Source organism: Procambarus clarkii, chromosome 21, assembly GCF_040958095.1.
Source record: "Procambarus clarkii isolate CNS0578487 chromosome 21, FALCON_Pclarkii_2.0, whole genome shotgun sequence".
Taxonomy (NCBI): Eukaryota; Metazoa; Arthropoda; class Malacostraca; order Decapoda; family Cambaridae; genus Procambarus; species Procambarus clarkii.
The window spans coordinates 36699461-36720235 of NC_091170.1; the positions used below are offsets into that span (position 1 = coordinate 36699461).

General features: G+C 45.9%; 1 protein-coding gene across 7 annotated transcripts in view; it reads left to right on the top strand.

Annotated features, from left to right (window-relative positions):
- LOC123760611 (uncharacterized) overlaps positions 1-20775 on the top strand; it is a 379154-nt gene that overhangs the window by 293514 nt on the left and 64865 nt on the right. The window contains exon 1 of one of the 7 annotated variants that reach the window (XM_069328335.1): positions 105-125. The exons of 5 other annotated variants lie outside the window; for them this stretch is intronic. The gene's annotated coding sequence lies outside the window, so the exon portion shown is untranslated. Of the gene's footprint in view, positions 1-104; positions 126-13467; positions 13889-20775 lie in introns of those variants that run through there. One more of the 7 variants, XM_045746324.2, reaches the window with a different exon arrangement.

Sequence of the window (20775 nt, forward strand, 5' to 3'; positions counted from 1 at the left end):
GTGTGAAAGAGCGGCCATTGGTGGCCTCTTGTAGTGCCAGGTGTCTACATCTACCTACTAATACTCTTTTATTTTACAGGTGTGTATTCCGAGGTGCTCGCCACACCTGGCGGCAGCAGGGCCAGGTATGTATACAAGTGACACCACCTGTTGACACTTACCTTCTGGATAGTCAAGCCTGGTGACCCCGTGTTCGTGAACACGTGACAGTGAAGCCTAATGACCCCGTGTTCGTGTACACGCGACAGGGACAGTGACGTCGTGGTGGGGACACGTGCTAATGGCGTGCCTTCGCTCACCTGATTCAATATATCAAGTATGAAAGTTTCTGAGACGAGAACCTGGGAAGGTGCTTGTGACCCGCGAGATGCTTTTGTTTGTTGTTGTTTTAGGATTGGGAAGAAAAATTGCAAGCAGCACGGGCTATGGTGAGCCCGCCGTACTCACCTGGCACTGGAGATGTGCCGCTTTCGTTTGTGATTGACTGATTGATGAAGATTCAGCCACCCAAGAGGTGGCACGGGCATGAATAGCCCGTAAGTGGAAGATTTTTTTTCTTTTTAGTAAATGTGTGTGCTGTGTGCGCATTTAATCGCCAGGCTGCTCTCGCGGGGGGAGGATACTGCTTGACAGTGTTTATGAAGGTGTCCAGCTGCTGGACACCTTTTTTTGACCAGAAGAGTGGCAGTGTTGATGTCTTCAGGGTGCTTACTGCAAGATTCTGGGACTCTTAAAGCTTTTCTAAGGTCGTTGGTTGCTTCACATTCCAGGAGATAGTGAAGTAGTGACTTTTCTGTGATTGTTTGGCAGAAGATACACTCCCTCTGTCGTGGGTCACCAATCTCCCAGTTGCATCTGTAACCTAGACGTAGTCTTTATACTCGAACTGCTATTTCCCTGTGGATTCCTTTTGGGATATTTAACCTATCTAACTTGGTGGCCTGAAGATACCATATTGCAGAGGGCGAAGCTTCTGCTACTCTCTGGTATAGATGGGCTTTTTGAGGTGTGAGAGTTTTATGGTGATGTGTTTTTTATGTTCTCTTGGCTGGGTTGTTTTATGGATCGCTGGATGACCAGTTGCAAATTTAGTAATTTCATCGGCTTTTTCGTTTGTCTTATTTCATTGTCTATATAGCACTGGGAACGGTCAGATAAGGATTTGGGATGGGACGGGACGGGAGAGAAGGAATGGTTCCTAACCACTTGGATTGAACGGTCGGGGATTGAACGCTGACCTGCATGAGGCGAGACCGTCGCTCTGCCGTCCAGCCCAACTCCTGTTGGTGAGTTGCAGAAAGGTTTCAGTGTTGCACAGTGGGTTCAAGTACTGGACCCAATGATCATTTATGTAAGCAATTCACATTTGTGGTGAACTAGTTACATATATTTCCATGCAAGTACCCTGCACCCTGGTGCAAATGTGGAGGACCACATTTCTGGTGCAAATGTGGAGGACCCGTAGCTTCGGAGAAGAAGAAAAGAAGTATTCAAAGAAGACCTTGTGGATTCTCTCTGAACACTTTAATATTTTCTTCTCCTACCACCCCTATTCTTTTGTGTATACACATATATGTTTGTTTTATTTAAACTTTGTTATAAAAAAGGAGTTACATATAAGGGTACAAAGATGATTATCATAAGTTGTCGAGTTCCTCCAGCTCCTCAGACGGCGGGCAGGAACCCTGAATGCAGTGTGCATTTCCCCTCTGTATCGTCACGCTGAGGCGCTGGAAAAGGAAGCTGGCTACTATGAGTGTGTGGCGCTTGAGAGTACTCTCAAGTACCTTGTGAGTACTCTCAAGTACCGTGTGGGTACTCTCAAGTACCGTGTGAGTACTCTCAAGTACCGTGTGAGTACTCTCAAGTACCGTGTGAGTACTCTCCCACAGTGCCGGGAAATGCTGCCGTTGTCCAGGTACAGATAATGAATGCAGTCTGAGTTCAACTGCAGTTGTTGTTGAGAATGATGTTAACCTTGAGTGAAGGAGGTCTGGGGTGTGTTGTGCTAGGCTTGAGGTGAGCTGGCTTAAGCATGAGCAGCTAATCCACAAAATGTCATAGAAAATAAAATGAAAAAGTCTCTGATGAAAAAGCTACCACTAAACATGCCGTAAGACTGACAACTCACTAGCTACCGAAGTGGTCGTCTACTGTATAAAGGAATACAAGGGACGTCGCCCTTAATGACAAGTGTTGGTAAATACACTTTTGCTACGGGAGTGTCAGGTGGCCGGCAGCTCCCGTGGTGCTTGTGTCGCCAAACAAAACACGATCTCTCCCTGTTTACATCCCATCTCCGCCGGTGTCAACGCTGAAGTGAACAGCGACGAGGATGAGTAATTTCTCCGGGTAATTCCTCTGAAAACGACACCCAGGGCGTCCCTTAATATATTTGGGTTGATAAGTGCAGGTAAAAGGCCCCGGGCGTGATGTTGGGTGGTGACAGCGTCGACACACACACCAGGGTAGAGGGAATTGAATTGAACTATCAGGGGGAAAGCGCCAAGCCATTACGACTATATAGCACTTGGAAGGGGTCAGGATAAGGATTTGGGATGGGACGGGGGTTCGGAAGGAATTGTGCCTAACCACTTGGACGGTCGGGGATTGAACGCCGACCTGCATGAAGCGAGACCGTCGCTCTACCGTCCATCCCAAGTGATCGGATCAGGGTAGAGGGAGCATCACCCAGGATAACGCTCTCACCTGTATTAAGGACCTTGTAATACATGCGGTTACCGTGCCATGATTTCGGGGTTCGATGTCCCCCGCGGCCCGGTCCTCGACCAGGCCTCCATATAAGCTACATAACCTTCATAACCCTTGTTCTTAGGATTGAGTGTAATATTTCTTATATTTTAGATTTTGATATAGATTGTCTCTAGTTTTTATTTACCTTATATTTTGTTACCGTGTGTTTGTACCTGGAGTTTATAACGGCGCCAGCGTGGCCTTAGTTTATATAAACTAAGAATGGTAAGGTTCCTGTTTCCGGTCAAACCATGACATTAGCCTTCGTGGTCTGGACAATAACTAACAAACCAATATGGCCGCTGGACAATACGGACAGCCCGTGTGGACACAGGAACACTACACCTAACGTAAGACACCGTGGAACTAGGAAATACTGGAAGACTTACTTGAACACGGCAATAATTTCCTGTCTGAACTCGTGGCACGATGCAATTAATGCAGCCAACTTGTGCTACGAGTCAAGGGTACCACAATGGCCGTCAGTAGACCAGATTTTTTTTTTGTTTACCACACACACACACCCACACACCCACACACACACACACACACACACACACACACACACACACACACACACACACACACACACACACACACACACACCCGGCGTCTTCCAGGCTGTGGCAGACAGCCTCCTGGCATGCCAGCTGGTGCCAACACAGGCAAACAAAACATTGTTATTTCCCTTTATTTTTGTCTACATGCCGCTGTAGTTGCAGACACGCAAATAGACGGAGTCAACAATGTTCATTTGAGGCCGCCAGTGGAAAGCTGCTTTAACCTTCCTGGTATATCCAGAGTATAACCTGGAGTGGATTGTGGGAGTATGTTGTACTCCCGAGTCCTGGCTTGTGATAACTTAGTCCAAGAGGTTGGTGTGCAGTGTTCATCGCTGGTGTTTACGGTAAACACCACATATGAACACTGGGTAAACAAGTTTACATCAGATAGGTAAACTCTTTGCTTACATCTATCAATCTGTTAACTGTTTTGTGTGTCAACTAGAAAGTTGGCCCAGTACAAAATGAGGGATGCCGCGTCGTGTTGACATTAAGAGAGACGCCAGTTGTGTGTGTGTAATATATGACGTTATACTATCAGTGACCAGCAACCACTGAAGGATCTCATTTGCATACGTGTGTGTGTGTTGGGGGGAACCACTTGTTGACATTGTGCAACAGCCCATCTTCTGCACCGTGCTCTTACTACCCCAACCATGCTACACCAATAAAATAATAATAATAATAATAATAATAATAATAATAATAATAATAATAATAATAATAATAACAGGCAGTATATAGGCATAAATGGCTTGGCACTTCTCATAATTATCATATTTTACGTGGTCATATGATTCAAAACGTGATTTTTCAAGTAAAACGTAACTTCAGAAACTGTGCAGTACAATGTTGATACGTAGGATCAGCCTTCACGGAATATTATATGTATTAAGTGTGGACAAACTAAACCAAACGTTACACTAGACTTCCTACCTTGTGGAGGTTCCGGGAACTACGGCGCCGCGGCCCAATCTCCGAACAGGCTTCCCGTTTGGTCGTCTGGTCAACCAGGCTGTTGGACGCGGCTGCTCGCAGCCTGACGCATGAATCACAACCTGGATAATCAGGTATTCTGGCCGTTTGTCGAGTTCTCTTTTGAACCAACGTGGCCTCCTATAAAGAACGTCGATTTCGATCGTGTGCGTTACTTAAGGCACAAATTGTCGTGCTAGAAAATGGGAGCGGCTTGCGAAAGTGACGTACTGTCCCGTTTTCTGTTTTGGGTCCATCAGTTCAGATGGAGCCAAACTAAATAAATATACTAAATACACTAGTTTAACCTATCCCAACCTAAACCAGTCTAGGTTACTGTTAGTCGACCAAACTCAGCCCAATATCGCGTGTCATCTTAGCCTAGCCTAATTCATCTTATTCTAGCCTAATTCATCTTATTCTAGCCTAATTCATCTTAGTCTGGCCTAATTCATCTTAGCCTAGCCTAATTAATTTTAGTCTAATTCATCTTAGCCTAGCCTAATTCTATCTTGCCTTAGCCATATTCGCATTAGCGTAGCCTAATTCATCCTGAGATAGTGTCTAGTGCCGCCCACCCTTTCTTCCTCTCCCTGTGAACCCATAATTTACAAGGAAGAGGAAGTTGGGCTGGATGAGTTCTGAGCCCATTATTTGTCTCTTATGTTTTTCCTCTACCGCTCACGGGATGGGTTTGGGGTTCACCACCCCCTAAGGGATGGGTTTGGGGTTCACCACCCCCTAAGGGATGGGTTTGGGGTTCACCAACCCCTAAGAGATGGGTTTGGGGTCCACCACCGCCCACCGGATGGGTTTGGGGACCACCACCCCCTAAGAGATGGGTTGGGGGTCCTCCACCGCCCACCGGATGGGTTTGGGGACCACCACCTCCTAAGAGATGGGTTGGGGGTCCTCCACCGCCCACTGGATGGGTATGGGGGTCCTCCACCCCCTACAGAATGGGTTTGGAGTCCACCTCCACCTACGGGATAGTTATGGGGTCCTCCATCGCCCACGGGATGGGTATGAGGTGCATGATAATTGAACAAAATAAACAAATCAAACCTCGTGCATTTGAAAGGCCACAATAAAGAAATGTAAACCTTCATACAAATAAATATGAGGGGAAGCGATGGAAATTGATCATGAAACAAATTATACCAATTAGTGTGAAGAGCTCTGGCGAGGAGTGCGGCGTCTCCCTCTACTGTTCTACCTCGATATAAAGGGCACACACACCATGGCGTTATACAGCCAGACGTACGCTGTATAACGGACTGTATTTACGGGCTATTCATGCCCGTGCCACCTCTTGGGTGGCTTAATCTTCATCAATCAATCAATCAATCGTATAACGGAGAGGTGAGAAATCAAGAAACAGGTGATGATCTGCCGGATACCTGGAGAAGGCACTAGTGAAGAAACTAGTGAAACTTTACAAGATTTTAAAGTATTTGAGGTTTGTTGTGCTTAATAGAATATTAGACACTACTAGTGAAAGTATAAAGCCAAGATTTGAGCAGAATGGAACTTTATATAGGGCTTGTCCCGTGCGTGACGCCGGGGTCTTAGGAGGTGTTATGAACTAGGCTGTTCACGTTGATTTTGAAAGTCTATGTTCATTTACATACGAGATTAATTTAAGCTTATTATACAAGTAGAGAGTAATTACAGCATCCATTCATCGCCATTACATTCGCCATCTTGAGTATGCAAATGAAGTTAGGAGTAACTAAGTAAAAGTAAGTGTTTAATAATTGACGAGTAGGCTTTTTTAATCTTGTGGAATTGGATTTGTAAGGTGAATGTGTGTTTTAATTATTATTATTCATGCTAATTTGCATACTGAATGCAAGTAATTATTTTGTAATATCTTGTACAAATTATGTATGCCTATGTAAATGTAAAGGAAAATGAACAGACATAAATGTAATCTCTAACCTGAAATGTTTTACGAGGCATATAATAAGTTCGAAGGAGTTTTTGAGTTGTGTTAACTGATATGCAAATGTAATTAACATAATTTAAGAGTTAGTAACTGTGTGGGGGTTACGTCTTTGTTAAGCCCATATCTGACCTTCTCCTGGGGGGGGGGGGGTTAGAGGTGGCAGCGTGTGATCCAGACACCAGACGTGGCACCGCTGCCCGGCCAAGTCTCCATCAGAATTTAAACAGACAAATGCAACCTGAGTTTCAATTAACTCTAGAGTATTAAAAAAAAATATTTTCGTTGGTAATATTCCATAGGGTTATACATGATGCATTGTTATTAAATAATTATAATTAAAAATCAACATTTTACGAATAATTCATTGACATTATGAGTTGGGAGGGAACCGACTCACTTCCCTCTCTGAGATTTAAATGCCAATGGAGTTGTGGATCTTTGTGGGTTGCTGACTCACCTGTTTATACACGTAGCTCAAAAGGCAGCGGAATACTTAATTCATTGTGGTAGAATCAGGTAGTCAGGAAGTGGTTTTCAAGTGATACATAAAGTGTGTCATGTTTAAGGACACGTCCTGTGTGTCTAGGTAAACATCTCAAGGTGTGTTTACCTAGTATGTCACTTGATGTGTGTTAATAATAGAAGTTAAGTGTGCGACTTGTAGTGTAGTCCTGTACCCAGACAAAGTGGTTATTGGGAATTATTAACTTAATTAATACGTTTCTGGTACAGTTTTACCCATTCGTTCCTGTAGACTGGAATTGGAATATTGGCTGCGACTTTGGTATATAATTCGTAATTCCCCGTTTTCTTTTACAAATCTTTATTATTAATGAAATGTTAAATTGCTCTTAGTATTAATTTCCCCCTCCTCATATTTCTGGACAACAGCAAGTCTTACATTTGTTGACCAGACCACACACTAGAAGGTGAAGGGACGACGACGTTTCGGTCCGTACTGGACCATTCTCAAGTCGATTGAGTCGATTCTCAATCGACTTGAGAATGGTCCAGGACGGACCGAAACGTCGTCGTCCCTTCACCTTCTAGTGTGTGGTCTGGTCAACATACTTTAGCCACGTTATTGTGACTCATCTCCTTACATATGTGTTCATTACATACTGGGTTGGTGGCCCGGGCCGGAGCGAGAAGTTCACACGGCTTACTCTCGCTTAGTTCCATAAGCACAAGGAAGACCTCTCTCTCCAGCAGCAATACTGGAGAGAGAGGTACAATCTTTCAATACAATCAATCTTACAATACAATCTTTCCACTCTCGAAAAAGACGTAAAATAATAATAATAATAATAATTATTATTATTATTATTATTATTATTATTGCTGAAGCCTGATACTTAACATCTCGTGGCGTGACACATTGTATGTAAGTTTGGAGCAAATGACTTAACTACAGCAACCTTGAGATTGAACTCTGGTGTGCATCACTAAGTTGATAACCAAACAGAGTTTGTAATGTTCCTTTCAGACAAGAGCTGTTAAAACATTATTTCCAAACACGACAGTAATGATTGATGGAAACAAGTCCACTACGGGCTCACCATAGTCCGTGCTACTTGAAACGTTTTGTTCCGGGTAGCTGAATCTGAAACAACATTGAGGGAAAACGCATGATTCTGGGTTATTTTGGTCCCAGATATCAATTAAATGTGGCAATATCAACACTCAAAAAGCTTCAAAACAGAATCACATCGGAACGCAATTATTTCTAGCTGAAAACCTCTGGTGATCCAGTAACAGTGATAGAGCGTGGCGTCCAAAAATGTTTAGAACTTACTCATTCTTAAGGTATTTCAAAGGCAAAAAATCAATCGTGAAACTCGTTCCATAATTTTAAAATCTTGCTGCAGTATTTTTCTGTATGGGTATCAGCATAATACGTAGGGTATACGTAGGACAAATATTTAAGATTACTCTGTAAATTTCCTTTTAAAAGATGTGGAATTTCCTCACAAAGGCACGAATAACCTTAAAATTCTCATAGAATTATTACATCATTGTGTTCAGGTGATTTCGTCGATCTGATGTCAATCGTGAACGTTAGACCACGAACGCGTTCATTAGTTTTCCCTCTCATTCCCTCTTCCCTCATTCCTTCGTTTCCCCTCTTCCCTTCCCCTTTGGGGGAGCCGGTCGGCCGAGCGGACAGCACGCTGGATTTGTGATCCTGTGGTCCTGGGTTCGATCCCAGGCGCCGGCGAGAAACAATGGGCAGAGTTTCTTTCACCCTATGCCCCTGTTACCTAGCAGTAAAATAGGTACCTGGGTGTTAGTCAGCTGTCACGGGCTGCTTCCTGGGGGTGGAGGCCTGGTCGAGGACCGGGCCGCGGGGACACTAAAAAGCCCCGAAATCATCTCAAGATAACCTCAAGATTCCCAGGCCAAGGAGGTCTGGTCGACGACCGGGCCGCGGGGACGCTAAGCCCCGGAAGCACCTCATGGTAACCTCATGCATACGCTACCCTTTCTGTTGCAGGGAACTGTGTATCTCGCCACACAGGTCATAAGAGCACTTGAGTATAACCCTCCCTGACTACCTCCACCATCACTGTGATGTAGCACTGCTCGAGGGGCGCTCATGGTGGTGCAAGAAGCCCTTCAACCGTCTCTGGTTAAGACTTGTTGCTTGTATAAAGTTCACAGTCTTTATGGTGACATTCATGACATTATCCATTATGTATGTTTTACTGCGCAACACTTTTGTGTGTTGGAAATTGTGAAATTCATGTTAAAAGCTTTTCCTTTAATTTAGACGCCACACCAGCTTTTGAGAGTCTGGACTACTGCCTGCTGCTGCTGCCAAACCTTCCCCAGTCCTCTCCAAAATAAGCCTGCTCCCCCCCCCCTCCCTCAAATCAGCATATGCTGAAGAATCTACTGTATAAATTAAAATCTGGAATGAATTACAGCTGAGTAAAATACCACCAGTATCATGTGTTATCAGATATAATTATCAAATAATAATGGTGCACGTAATTGGTCCAGGTTAAGCAGGACCGAAAGAAAATCTACACAGATTAATAAGATTCTTGTAAGCTATGCCAGCTGCCAACTATAATAGTGAAATAACTCACAGGGGGCCTCAGACATTCACAGTTCCTTACTTGTATAAATAATCACCACCAGGTATCGTAACATGCCCTACAAAAAGGTACAATGGTCTACTGAACTTACAATGTTTCCCCCACACACGAGACAACCTTCTCCCTCCAGCCCACGCCTCTCCTGCCCCACCACCACCACCACTAGCACCACCACCAGCACCACCACTAGCACCACCACCACCACCACCACCACCACCACCACCACCACCACTAGCACCACCACCAGCACCACCATTAGCACCACCACCACCAGCACCACCACTAGCACCACCACTAGCACCACCACTAGCACCACCACTAGCACCACCACTAGCACCACCACCACCACCACCACTAGCACCACCACTAGCACCACCACTAGCACTACCACCACCACCACCACCACCACCACCACCACCACCAGTGCCTGGTGCATGAGGAAGGCCTCCAGGGGCCTCCTCCTCCTCCTCCCCCCCAAGGTCACCTCCACAACATTCTTCACACATATCCCCAACTCGTGTAATGATCATTACAAGAAAAGACAAGATGATGACCAAACCCCACACCAGAAAACGAGGAGACGACGACGTTTGTGTCCGTCCCGGACCATTAACAAGTCGATTGTGATAATGGTCCAAGACGGACCGAAACATCGTGGTTTTCTCCATCTTCTGGTGAGTGGTTTGGTCATCGGTTCTTCAGCCGCGTTATTGGGGGGATGTACAAGTCAAACTCGCCCAGTTTCAAATATATGTATTAAACATAGGAAACATTAGACTGCAATAACTTCAAGTAGACAGGAACCATTGCTGTCTACGGACCCTGTCTCTTTCTCTCTCTCTCCAGGTAAAACAAATCTATTTGTTACCTTTGTTGGACGTGTTCGTGTTGGACGTGTTCGTGTTGGACGTGTTCGTGTTGGACGTGTTCGTGTTGGACGTGTTCATGTTGGACGTGTTCGTGTTGGACGTGTTCGTGTTGGACGTGTTCGTGTTGGACGTGTTCATGTTGGACGTGTTCATGTTGGACGTGTTCGTGTTGGACGTGTTCATGTTGGACGATGCAGCAGCTTTATTACGTCCACCCTCCGGATTCTCTAACATGAAATATATGTTGCCTGCCTTGTTCTGATTTTCTGTATAAGTGTTATTAAAATAAGGCTATTTTTGTCACTGAATCGTAAGCCAATGAGATGAAGTACTAAATGTGTGTCTGTAATTGGTCAAAATGTCCCTGAAATTGGTCAAAATGTCCCTGTAATTGGTTAAAATGTCCCCCTGTATTTGGTTAAAATGTCTCGGCTGTGTGGTGCTGTCTCCAGAATCATACCCAACATTAGCGGCTCGATTTTAAGTGTTTGTGAAGCCCGTTTTGCTCTCCCAATCCATAACTACAGCTGACTCATTCCAGCAGTTGTATCAGCTGACGCATTCCAGACATGGGATAAAGTGCCACCTTCCAGTAACTCAGGCCAGGCTCCAGTCAGTAGTGTCAACGCTCGATCCGTCGTGTTCCTGCAAACCCCTCTGTAATATATACAAACTGGAGCACATGTGCATATATATACACACACACACACACACACACACACACACACAAGGCGGGACCAACGAGCCAGAACTCAACCCCCGCAAGCACAACTAGGTGAGTACACCCGTCTGCGCGCGCGCGCACGGACACAGACACACACACCTCGTGTGTGCCTCGTAGCCTGGTGGATAGCGCGCAGGGCTCGTAATTCTGTGGCGCGGGTTCGATTCCCGCACGAGGCAGAAACAAATGGGCAAAGTTTCTTTCACCCTGAATGCCCCTGTTACCTAGCAGTAAATAGGTACCTGGGAGTTAGTCAGCTGTCACGGGCTGCTTCCTGGGGTGTGTGTGTGTGTGGTGTGGAAAAACAAAAGTAGTTAGTAAAACAGTTGATTGACAGTTGAGAGGCGGGCCGAAAGAGCAAAGCTCAACCCCCGCAAACACAACTAGGTGAATACAACTAGGTGAATACACACACACACAATCCCCACTGGATTTTGAAGAAGCCATAGACAGTATGCCTATGCACTCTGCACCAGGCTCACACCTGATTCTCGAAACTATATTCACCAAAAACTGTAAATAACCACTATCGCAGGCCCTTCACATTCTTTGGAGACCGAGCCTAGATATTGGGGCGTTATCCCTGACATACTGAAAACAGCAGAGATAACACCACTCCATAAAGGAGGAAATAAGGCAGCGGCACAGATACATGGAGAGCCAAACTGTTGGATGTGACAACAAGAAGCTTTTTAAGCAATATATCCCAGGGACCTACAAGAATGAAAGGTAAAAAGCGAGCCGACTAGATTGAGCTGATATTCACTGTGAGTCTGACACAAGGGGAGAGCCTCATGGGAAGGAGCGATCATAGTGTACACACACATTAGTCTCTGGTGGAAGTAGGAGCACCCTATTCAAGGAAGGCACCAGAAAGCAAAAGGCTGGCATATCAAAGGAAAACTATAAAGAGATAGTTCCTTACTACAGGCCAGTGCTTTAATTTGCTTACCATCAAGGTTATGAAAAAGAGTGTAAAAAAAAAGTAGCACGTCTGGAGAGAAGGGACTTTGTAACACACCTCCAACATGGATTCATGGATGATTAATCTTGCCTCGCACGTTTAAACACAATCTATGATAGAGATGGCAGACGGACGGCATATTTTTAGATTGCCAGAAAGTTTTTGACACTACCTCATTAGAGACTACTACTTCATAGGTTGGAGAAGCAGGCGGGAGTGACAGGGAAGGTGCCTTAGTGGATAAAGGAGTATCTAAGGAACAGAAGTCAGCAAGTTAATGTGAGGAATGAGATTTCAGAGTGGCGAGATGTCACCAGCGGAGTCCCACAGGGTTTAGTACTAAGATCTATCCTGTTTATCATATATGTAATTCATTTTTCAGAAGGAATACACTCCCCTTAATGTTTGCTGATGCAAAAATCGCGAGAAGGATTAAGATAAGAAGGAAGCAACAGACTACAAGATGACCAAGAAAAAGTGAATGAATGGTTCAACGCATGGCTACTTGAGCTTAATAAAAGTATATGCAAAGTAATGAAACTAGGTGAAGGAAGCAGAAGGTCTGACACAAGGTACCAAACAGGAGATGAAAGACTTAAAGAATCGGAAGAGAGAGATCTGCGTTTGATATCACACCTAACCTGGCCCCCGAAGCCCACATCAAAAGGCATATGCAAGGTTGGTCAACATAATAACTATAATCACGAAAGGAATGTCAGGTTTAAAGTGTACAGCAGTTGATTGGCAGTTGAGAGACTGGACCAATGAATCGAAGTTCAACCCCCGTAAGCACAATTAGGTGAGTACACCCACAAAGGGTTTGTAGCACACTGGTCTATGTTGTCGATTCATAAAAGATGAACGTGGGTTCGATCCCCGGACAGAAGCGTTTGGGCAATATTTCCATTCACCTTGTTGACGTAGCAGTAAAAATATATCCTGGAGTTAGACAGCTGTAGTGGGTTGCATTCTGGGGCTGGTCAGTAGCTGACCTAGTAGATTATATAGAGAAAATAGATCGGCAGTCATTATACAACCGGCTGGTGGAATGGTGGGGTCCTCAAGCTAAAAGCGCGATCATGCAGACACAAATAAGTGAATACACACATTGTAATAGGCAAACGCCGACTTTAAGCCGGGGCCCAAGAGCTGCAACTCGCCCTTCCCTTCGGGAACGTCTGGCTGACATTTGGTCCTGGCGCAAGCACAAATCTTGCCTTCCTGTTTTCCTTGGGTAATTTCGCCGGCAGAACAATGATGTACTGAATTAATGTTTGATAAACCTTCATTGGAGGGGCCAGGCAAGACACATACTGACGTCATGTAAATATTGGCGGAGGGGTGGGTGGTGGTGGTGTTCCCCGGGGGTGTGAGGAGGGGGGTATTATGAAGGTGATTGGGTGTTGGGGCAGAGTTTGGGGGGTTGGTGGGATGGTATGGTGGGGATAGGTGTGGAGGGAGGATAGCTGCGGGTGGGGGAAGGTTGTTAGGGAGGGTAGCGGGGGCGTGGGGGGGGGAGACAAGGTTCTGGGGGACGACATGTGTGGAGGGCAGGACAGAGTGAGGGAGCATGTGGTGGTGAGAGGTCGCTCCGTCTGGTGCTACTGGCCGCGTGGGACGACCCATCTCTGCTCAGCTGACTCGTGTGCGCAGATCCTCTCTCACACACCGGTGCTGCTCAGTGCTCGTACTGTGCATGACTGTGTACGTTGGTGCCTCTGTCCGTCCATACATCGCTCGACGATAGGGCTCGTGTCCGTCCATAGTGCCTAGCGTCTGACGATACGACGGTCAAACCTAGTGGGTAACGTCCGGTGATATATTGGTCGACTATACGTTTGGTGTCTACAGTCCGTCGTAGAGGATAGTTACCTACTGTGTTTTGATACACCTGTCGAGGATAGGGCTAGAGCCTGTCGTCAGTCAGTCGCCACCACCGTCACTACGTCGCTCCAGGATAGAGCGTTTAGCGTCCGTCGCTGCACTCAAGGTAAGTCCTTTCACAGTGTTAACGTGTCCATCCGGAACCCTGGAGTACCGCTACACACTAGTTATTGATGAAGTGTAGCAGACTAGAGTACCTGGAGTGTGTGTGTGCGCGCGCGTGTGCTCACCTAGTAGAACTTGCGGGGGTTGAGCTCTGGCTCTTTGGTCCCACCTCTCAACTGTCAATCAACTGATGTATAGATTTCTGAGCCTAATGGGCTCTATCATATCTACATTTGAAACTGTGTATGGAGTCAGCCTCCACCACATCACTTCCTAGTGCATTCCACCCGTTAACTACTCTGACACTGAAAAGTTCTTTCTAACGTCCCTGTGGCTCATTTGGGTACTCAGGTCTCCCCCGTGTCCCCTTGTTCGCGTACCACCCGTGTTAAACAGAGTAACTTTATCTACCCTGTCAATTCCTCTGAGAATTTTGTAGGTAGTGATCATGTCTCCCCTTACTCTTCTGTCTTCCAGTGTCGTGAGGTGCATTTTACGCAGCCTTTCCTTGTAACTCATGCCTCTTAGTTCTGGGACTAGCCTAGTGGCTTACCTCTGAACTTTTTCAAGCGTCGTCGTGTGCTTGACAAGGTATGGGCTCCATGCTGGAGCCGCATACTCCAGGATTGGTCTTACATGTGGTATACAAGTGTGTGTGTAGTACCTGGAGTGTGTGTAGGAGGCTTATGTCTTTGAGTAAATCTACACCTGAGCTGCTCCTCATCTTCTCACTGAATGGTTTACAGTAACTTTACACGACCTATTAGTTGGCGTGAGAGTAAACCAAGAGACGGGCAGGCATTGTCTTGTCTACCTTCGGCATACTATATACATTCGCTAGGTTTACATAGAAATTGACCCACAAATAACGAAGTAAGAATGATTAGTATAAACAGCCGCCTGGTGTTGCTTGCTAGGCCTGGCACAGTTACCCGTCTTATCCGAACGTAACGTTATCAAGGTAGCTACACGAGGAACCAGCTACAAGGTACGAGGGATAAGGTATAAGACAGAAGGAACCAGGTACAAGGCACGAGGGACAAGGTATAAGACAGAAGGAACCAGGTACAAGGCACGAGGGACAAGGTATAAGACAGAAGGAACCAGGTACAAGGCACGAGGGACAAGGTATAAGACAGTAGGAACCAGGTACAAGGCACGAGGGACAAGGTATAAGACAGTAGGAACCAGGTACAAGGTACGAGGGACAGGGTATAAGACAGAAGGAACCAGGTACAAGGCACGAGGGACAAGGTATAAGACAGAAGGAACCAGGTACAAGGCACGAGGGACAGGGTAAGTGTTGCTGCTGCGGGAGTGTGTTGAGAGAGAAGTCAGCTTGTCCAAGTTTTTGCTCTCCATTTATTCAAGGTTTCTTCCCAGTTGAGGTCCCTTGTTGCTTGTGCATAGCTGTACCTGGCGCTGGACCCCGTACACGGCCTCTTGTTGCTTGTGCATAACTGTATTTGGCGCTGGACCCTCGTATACGGCCCCTTGTTGCTTGTGCATAGCTGTATCTGGCGCTGGACCCCGTACACGGCCTCTTGTTGCTTGTGCATAGCTGTATCTGGCGCTGGACCCTCGTACACGGCCTCTTGTTGCTTGTGCATAGCTGTATCTGGCGCTGGACCCCGTACACGGCCTCTTGTTGCTTGTGCATAGCTGTATCTGGCGCTGGACCCTCGTATACGGCCTCTTGTTGCTTGTGCATAGCTGTATCTGGCGCTGGACCCTCGTATACAGCCCCTTGTTGCTTGTGCATAGCTGTATCTGGCGCTGGACCCTCGTACACGGCCTCTTGTTGCTTGTGCATAGCTGTACCTGGCGTTGGACCCCTGTACAAGGTCCCGTGTTGCTTGTGTGTACCTCTCGCTGGACCCCGGTACACGATTCCTGTTTGGGTGTGTAACTGTCGCCGCGGGTCGTGACTCACAACCTTGCTACTTCTGTGATGTGTTCCCGTCTCCCTTAAGGTGTGTAGGGTCGTTGTACTCACAACTATCCTCACTACATGGGGTAGTGGTGAGGGTTTGTTGTTTAAGATTCAGCTACTGGGAACAAAACGTTCCAAGTAGCACGGGCTATGGTGAGCCCGTAGTGGACTTACCTGGCACAGGAGCGGGGCTGTAACTTGTGAGGGTGTGTAAGGTCGTCATGAGAGAAGGGGTGGCATGTGGGTCGTATGGGGGGGGGCGCAGTGTCGTCCTGCTGCTGCTGCCGCCGCCGCCGCCTCCGCCGCCGCCGCGTCGTCGTCGCCGTCGTCTTGCTGTCGTCACCGCTGCTAAAGCAACGATTGTTTACATCTTCCTCTTCTCTCGTGTCACCGCTCCCTTTACTCCCCCTCCCTTCGTGACGCGCCACCCCCTCCCTTCGTTGCTCCTCCCCCCTACCTTCGTGACTCCCCAGCACCTAAACCCATAAGGACGCACGCAAGGGGGGGCAGCACCCCCGCGCCCGGCCAGCTGACCAGCGTGCTTGACATTCCGTGTGTTGATGCGTGTGGCGGCGCGTATTGGAAGGCAGGGCCTGCTGACGGGGTCGGGGGGGGGGGGAGGGGGCGAGAATTATCCACGGCTATGCTGCAGTTGGTGTATTGATGATGCGGTGTTGACCTTGCCATGAGCCGTGACCCACATCATGGGGTGGAGCAAGGTCGGGGAGCCCACTACCTCAGGTAACTTGATTGGTAGATTACCCTCGGCGCCCACCTGCCTCCACCACCGCTCTCTTCTTCAACATTGGTCAGGGAGTCGTTCTCTCCGCATTGTGCCGGCGGCCGCTGTGGTTTGTGGTGTTATCCGGGCAAGCAGTGAGTTGTGTGCTGTGCCTGCAGGCGCTCTGATTTGCATGTTTTGACCGGAAAGCGCTGTGAGCACTGCATCTTGCCAGCAAGCAGCGGCAAGATGCAGTGATTATTATGCAGCTGGCCGGCGAGGGCTGTGATGTGGCTGGAGGAACATGTGATGTGTTCCAGTGTACTCACCTATTTGCCTATTTGTGGGCCACACACACACACACAGTGTGTGTGTGTGTGTGTGTGTGTGTGTGTGTGTGTGTGTGTGTGTGTGTGTGTGTGTTGATGTAAAGACGCCATAAAACAATTACCAGTATTGGCCAGCGCGTAAATAAAACAAGCTGGGTGTGTGATGACGTCACAGTCTCAGCAGAGCACCATCCAGGCAGTAGGATCCAAAACCTGCCCCGGTATGAACATTGTAACGTCATAGTGACGTCACACGCCTCGTGCGCACAGTTTATAAACCTCAACATTTCATCTCTCTCTTTGGTTAGGAATGGGTTGGGTTTGAGAAATAGTAGGCGTTCATCAGTCATAGGAAATTATGGAGTTGCGCTCTGGAGTGGCCTCTCCAGGGCACAAAGCCAGGGTAGGTTGATATGGAGAAGCTGTCACCCAAGCAGCAGGTTCCCCCTCTCCACGGCGCCAAAAGTCTTCAATTCAAAGGCAAACGCCAATACGATTGGTTCCAGCGCCGTCGCAGGAACTGTCAGAACGAGGTTAAAGGCAACATCTAACTCTCCCAGGGGCTCCAGCTTCTGAGTTAACCTCGAAGTTGGCATAAAAAGGTACAAGGACTCCAAACCATTCCAAATACAGGGGAAAGTGTTTCCACAGAAATATTGCCGGAAAAACCGTGGACATCTCCAAGAGAAAGCTAGATAGTTTTCTTCAAGGAGTGCCGGACCAACCGGGCTGTGGTGGGTATGTGGGCCTGCGGGCCGCTCCGAGCAACAGCCTGGTGGACCAAACTCTCACAAGTCGAGCCTGGCCTCGGGCCGGGCTTGGGGAGTAGAAGAACTCCCAGAACCCCATCAAGCAGGTTAGGTATATTTCAAGAGTAGCAATGACGTACATAGACTTTTCACAGGCCTTAAACTCTACTCCGTTATGTGGCGTTATGTGTATGCTTCAGTGTCGCCATGCGGGTGCTTCAGTGTCGCCATGAGGGTGCTTCAGTGTCGCCATGCGGGTGCTTCAGTGTCGACATGCGGGTGCTTCAGTGTCGCCATGCGGGTGCTTCAGTGTCGCCATGCGGGTGCTTCAGTGTCGCCATGCGGGTGCTTCAGTGTGGTTCAGCAAAGGGTAGAACCAAGTAGGAAAGAAAACACACTAGACCTTATTTTCACAAATAACGATGACCTGATAAGAAACATAATGACTACAAATAAATAAATAAATAAATATATATATATATATATATATATATATATATATATATATATATATATATATATATATATATATATATATATATATAAGTATATTTTCGGGCAACCTCCGCGTCCTGATCTGTTACAGTCTCAGTCACTGTGGCGTCGACAGACTGGAAAATTCTCAACGTAAAATTCCCGGGCGGGACAGAAATGGCTGGAAAAGTTTCCGTTCATCTAATGCGGCTGTTCATCTTACGGTAAATAGGTAGCCAGGCGCTTGGCAGTTGTTGTTGTGGGGCTGCCTCCTGTGGGGACGGCCTGTACTGTGGTTCGACCTTGGGGGGGCCTCGATGTAAGCCTAAAGTGTACATACATATACGCTCACTCACGCACTCACTCTTCCTGTCACCGACATAAAAAAATATTATGTGGCAGGAGATTGGAAGAAAAAATCTACCTCAGCGATGACATCAAAATCAAAATGTTTATTCAGGTAAAAGTACACACATAGTAGATGAGTTACAAACATAATGTTGGATTTATAGACAGAGCCAGTACATACAATACCTAAATCCACTAATACGCACAACGTTTCGGGCAAGATGTGGGGAAAAAAAACCACTTAGACTAAAGCTTAATACTAATTGAGATTAAAGTATAAATTATGTTGAGAAGGGGATGGGGAGGGAAACATGGCAGAAATCAGCAGTTATACAACTTGGTCAGCAAACAGTATTGTTTGAAAATAGCAAGTCATTGGTTGACACTTAGTGGAGGGTAAGGTAGGTTACATGGAGTTTATTAGGTAGTATTTAGTTTTTCCTCTTAAACTGATTGAGAGAGGTACAGCCTTTGACATGATTTGGAAGGTCATTTCACATTCTGGGTCCCGTGATTTGTATAGCATTTCTAGTTTGCTTGAGTAGCACTCTTGGAATATCAAATAGGTATTTGTTTCTGGTGTGGTGCCCATGGGGTCTGTTACAACTTTCTATGAAGCGTTTAAGGTCAGGATTGACATTACAGTTCAGAGTTTTAAATATATAGAGTTCACATGAGATGATGTGCAGTAACTTAATATAACATATTCAAAGATTTGAGTAAGGGTACCGAGTGCTGTCTGGGGCCAGATTTAGATATTGTTCTAATAGAAGCTTTGTGTTGAGTAATTAGAGGACGTAGATGATTTTGGGTAGTAGAACCCCAAGCACAAATACCATAGTTGAGATAAGGGTAGATGAGAGAGTAATAGAGCGACACCAGGGCAGGGCGGGGTACATAATATCTGATCCTAGAAAAAATGCCAACAGTTTTAGAAACTTTTTTGCTATATTTAGAATGGGTCCCGAGACATTCAGCTTGTTATCGATGAGGACATCAAGGAATTTACCATCTACTTTGTTACGAATTTGGATATTGTTTATTCTTAGATTAATTTGATTTGAGGATTTATTACCAAACAAAATATATAAAGTATTGTCGATGTTAAGGGTGACTTTGTTAGCAGTTAGCCAAAGATGGACTTTATTTAGTTCAGTATTCACTGTGACATTTAGAGCAAGAGGGTCAGGACTGGAGTAAATGAAGGTTGTGTCGTCAGCAAATAAGATTGGTTTGAGGTGTTGAGAGGCATTTGGAAGATCATTAATGTAGATGAGAAAGAGGAGAGGGCCAAGTATGCTGCCCTGTGAAACACCAATGTTGATGGGTAGGGTATCAGAAATGGAATTATTCACATAAACATACTGGAGCCTGTCAGTAAGGTAAGACTGAAGGTATTGCAGGGAGTGACCTCTGACTCCATAATGATGTAATTTAAGAAGAAGGTTTTGGTGGTTGACAGTGTCAAAAGCCTTACGTAGGTCCACAAATAACCCAATAGGGAACTCATTTTTATCAAGAGCTGCATGTATCAAGTTAATCCTACTAGTCAGTGCATCGTTAGTGCTTTTTTGGGTCTGAAGCCATATTGGCAAGAGCTAAGTATATTGTGTTTGGCTAGATAAGAGTAAAGCTGCTTGTAGATTAGTTTTCAAATATTTTTGACAAGGTTGGCAGAATTGATATAGGTCTGAAATTGTTAACATCAGTGAGATCACCACATTTATGGTCTGGGGTTACTCTCTCTCTCTCTCTCTCTTTTTTTTAGAATATCCGGAAAGGTTTGGAGTTAAAGTGATTTGTTGAAGAGCAATACAATGGCAGGAGCTAAAAATCTGGAGGCTTTTTTTGTAAATTAGAGATGGCATCTCAGCAAGGGCACTTGACTTTGTTTTAAGGGAAAAGATTACCTCATTAACATCAGTGGGATTAGTGGGAGTTAGGTACAGAGACTCTGGATAGTTATCTGTAAGGTAGTCCATTAGTTAGGGAGGATGGAATATCGTGAGCAAGGGATGTCCCAATGGATGAGAAGAACCTATTGAATTCAATAGCAGTGTCAGAGGCTGAAAGCACACCATCATCATTGGATAGTATTGGTTTTTTATTCAAAATCTGTTTTGATCCTAATATTTGAGAAATAGTTTCTTAATGTTGCCCTTAATTTGGGTAAATTTATTTTCGAAGTATTTTATTTTGGCTCTTCTAATTATTTTAGACAGCATTGATGAGTAAATCTTTGAAAATCTTTGGCATCACATCATCATCAAAACATCAGACATCATAAAGTGTGGAAAATTTTTACCATAAATACCTGATCAACCAGGCTGCGAT